Raw genomic sequence first — 3970 nt, 5'->3', positions numbered from 1 at the left:
ATATTCAACTTCACCTTCATGTAGCCAAATAAGATCTTCATTATCCCTGTTCTACAATTAATGTTGGCATTCGCAGTTGCCAATAAAGGACGGCCAAGGATAACGGGAATTTGGCTCTTAGGATTTGGAACCGGTTCCGTGTCAATGACAACGAAATCAACGGGAAAAAAGAATTTATCAATCTGAATCAATACATCCTCAATGATACCCCTAGGCTTTTTAATGGATCGGTCAGCAAGTTGCAAAACCACCAACGTCAGTTTCAAGTCTCCTACGCCTAATTTGACATATACCGAGTATGGAAGAAGGTTAACACTTGGTCCTAGGTCAGGAAGAGTCTGATTAATGATATGATCTCCAATGATGCATGAAGTAGCAGGTGAACCGGGGTCCTTAAACTTCGGAAGAGTGTTATGCTGCAAAATTGAGCTTACTTGCTCGGTTAAGACCACTTTTCTAGGTGCTTGGCTTTTGTTCTTCCTCTTTTGGGTGCACAAGTCTTTCAAGAATTTGGCATAAGCTGGAATTTGCTTGATTGCATCCAAAAGCGGAAGATTAACTTTCACTTACTTAAACACTTCCATGATTTCATTTGCTTTGGCCTTTTGCTTGTGAATTAAAATGGATCCTTTTAAGGCATCCAAAAATGGAGCACTTGGCTCAAAAACCTTTTCAGAAATTTTCTTTGAAGTCTCTTCAACACAAGAAGTTTTGAAATCATGTTGTAAATCTTTCTTTTCAAATTCACTTTTTAAATCACTTTTCAAGATATTCTCATTTGAAAAATCATGCATATGCAATGAAAGAAGAATAGGATAAGAAACGGGACAGGTGTCAACTTGTGGTTGCACCGGTTCACTCTCTTCATTGGACATACCCACTTGGTTGTCAAAAATCTTCCCACTTCTCAAGGTTGTCACCGCATTGACATGCTCTATTGTGTGACCTTCCGATGAGGTATGAGTCTCCATAACGCATTGTTGCTTTGGTGGGACATTCATAGGCATTTTTCCTTTCTCTCTTGCATTTAATGTGCTAGCTATTTACCCTACTGGGGTTTCTAGGTTTGTAATGGATTGAGAGTGAGAATGAAGTAATTGTGTGTTCACCTCTAGAGTGCCTAGAGTGGTCAAAACTTTCTCTTCAAAAGCGGGACTTCTAACATTTCCTTGGGAATATGATTGATTGGGAAAATGAGAATTTGAAAATTGGTTTCCTTATGATTGGTATGATGATCAAAAACCTTAGGAACCTTGGCTTTGTAGTGGAGGTGGAATGTACTTTCCTTGGAAACCACCTTGGGGAGGGTTTGAGCCTTCCCGTTGGCTTTTCCAAGAGAAGTTCGGGTGATTTCTCCAACTAGGATTATAGTAATCGCCACAAGTATTGTTCCCTTGATTCACAAATGTTGCATTTACTTGTTCATGATGCTTATTTTGCACATGTCCATGGGGACAATTGGAAGTAGAATGTAAAACACTTAAACAAGTCATACATATCTCATTGGATGCATGATGAGAATGGTTAGGGATGGAAGATACTTGATTTGGCGAGTTTTGGTTGATCAAGAATTGATCAAACCTTTGAGATAAGGATTTCATCTCTGCGGCTATTTCATTTGAATGATCAACTTGATGTAAGCCAATACTCTTTCTTCTACTTGAATTCCTACCATTATTAGAAGATAAAGTTTGATGCAAAGAAATTTCACTCATGCTTTCATAAAGACGCCACAAGTCATCCTCGTGCCTATCAATGTAAGAGCCACCCATGGAAGCATCAACCATGCCCTTGTAATTGTCCGATAAGCTCTTAAAGAAATATTGAACTAATTGCCATTTGGGCATGTCATGATGTGGACACTTCCTAAACAATTCATTAAAGTGTTCCCATGCCTCATGGAACGTTTCCCCGTCCCCGTGTGAAAACTCTCGAATTGAGGTTCTCATGGCATTGGTCTTAGAAACCAGATAGTACTTCTTCAAGAACTCTTGTTGCATTTCTGCCTAAGAAGTTATTAAAAAAGGTCTGAGACTGTTAAACCAATATTTTGCCTTGTCTTTAAGGGTGAATGGAAAAAGTTTAAGCCTTAAGACCTCTTCCGGCATGTCCATGTATCTCACGGTGGAACATACTTCAAGAAACTCATCCAAATGCTTGTAAGGTTCTTCACTTAGAAGTCCATGATAGTTAGGAAGCATTTGAATGGTTTGTGGTTTGATTTCATAGTGGTGTGCTCTAAATGGTGGCAATTGAATGCATGTAAGTGCATTGTATATATTAGGCACATGGTGATCTCTTAAAGCAAGGGGAGGATTAGCAATTGGAGGTACAACACGGGCACCTTGATTGCCTTGAATGATGGGAGGTGGTGGAGCATAGATTGGCCTTGGCATTCCTAATGGAACTTGGCCTTGTTGTTGTGGTGGATGAACGAATGGCCTCAGCATGCCTAATGGTACTTACATGTTATCATGATGCACATTGGGGTGGAGGATACCTTGTTGGTCTATGTGACTAAGGTCCTCCACATGGTCCTCATTATGTCCTTCCATTGATGAAATGGATTGACTAGAACTTCCTCTTCCCCTAGGGTTTCGAACAATGGATTCAATATGAAAATTCAGAGGGACAAGAGTGGGTCTCAATGATCTACGACCATGCATGCACAATGCAACACAACAAGCAATAATGACAAACACTTAACCTTCATAACAAATCAACAATCAACAAACTTCCTCCACATACAATGTTCCCATACTCCCATGTTATCAACAATATGCAAGAAAAGTACATTGCCTCCACGTGGGCTCACGATTTATCTTAGAATTGAAATACAAGCCTCCATGCAGGCCGACGATTTAACTAAAGATTAAGTTAAGAAAGAGCTCACAGGGGGTCCTTTAGCACTTCAATTCAATTTTCAATTTTTAGCCTTGCAAATTTTTTAGATTTTTGACTTTTTCCTTTGCTTTTGCTTAACTCCTTGCTTGGATGCTTCTTTGATCACCTTCATGCTCAATGCACCTAGTCAAACAAGAACCAACACATTAAGGAATCAAAATGAAAATGAAAATAAAGTAAAGACATGATCAAAAGAGTATTAATTCCTAATTGATTCCACAAATACGACATTGCCTTCAATCAATCCCAGGCAACGGTGCCAAAAACTTGGTGGTTTGCTACACACCGACCCAAAGTTTGTGATACCAAAAGGTAGTGGTGTAGAGCTATGATGAATGTGGCCAAGTTTTACATTTAGAAATTGCCACTACTACCTTTCACTAAAAATATAGTTAGGGCAAGTAGGAATTGTCCCAAGGGATTGGTGGGTCGTACACAATTGACGAAACAAGATTAGGGTTAGTAGGTCGATTGATCAAAAGATTGGTTGGTGGTTGAATTACACTAAGATACAATTTAAACTAAAGTAGGCAATTAAGTGTAAATGAGAGAAAATAAGAGAGAAATCTTGGGATTTAGAGATCACCACTAAGCATAGCTTTTCTACACCCCTAATGAATGATTAATGAGGGGGGAAAACACGTATTGCAACATAGTGTGTGTGTGTGTGGTTGTTTCAACAAGCATGGATGACAAATTAAGCATATATTGTCTAAGCATCATGGTGGATAGCACAACATATCAAATTAAGCCATTAATCCTTTCTTTAAGCTCCCAACCAAACACATCACAAGGTTAGAGATATATGTTACTTACTTTCATAAGTATGGAACATCAAACAACAAGCATAGATTATCCTCCCATTTAACATTCAAACTACAACTACACTACAATTAAGCTAATGACATGAAATTAAACTAATTAAACTAGGGAGAGGTACAATCCATCAAGAAATGAGTATGAACCATCAAATAAACCAGAAGAACATTCCATGAAGCACTATGCCTTGACAATCTCTAGATCTATAGCATTAATACACATAGACATGCATCAATAACACAAGAAA

The 3970-nt window shown here is 38.5% G+C and overlaps 1 pseudogene; it reads left to right on the top strand.

The window, feature by feature from the left end:
- The first annotated feature begins 1845 nt into the window (after positions 1-1845).
- On the top strand, positions 1846-1944 carry LOC132302047 (small nucleolar RNA R71; annotated as a pseudogene).
- The last annotated feature ends 2026 nt before the right edge of the window (positions 1945-3970 follow it).

Source organism: Cornus florida, unplaced genomic scaffold, assembly GCF_030987335.1.
Source record: "Cornus florida cultivar Cherokee Brave unplaced genomic scaffold, ASM3098733v1 CherokeeBrave_3.0.0_Hap2_Chr03, whole genome shotgun sequence".
NCBI classification, from domain to species: Eukaryota; Viridiplantae; Streptophyta; class Magnoliopsida; order Cornales; family Cornaceae; genus Cornus; species Cornus florida.
This window is presented reverse-complemented; position numbering and strand designations above follow the sequence as displayed.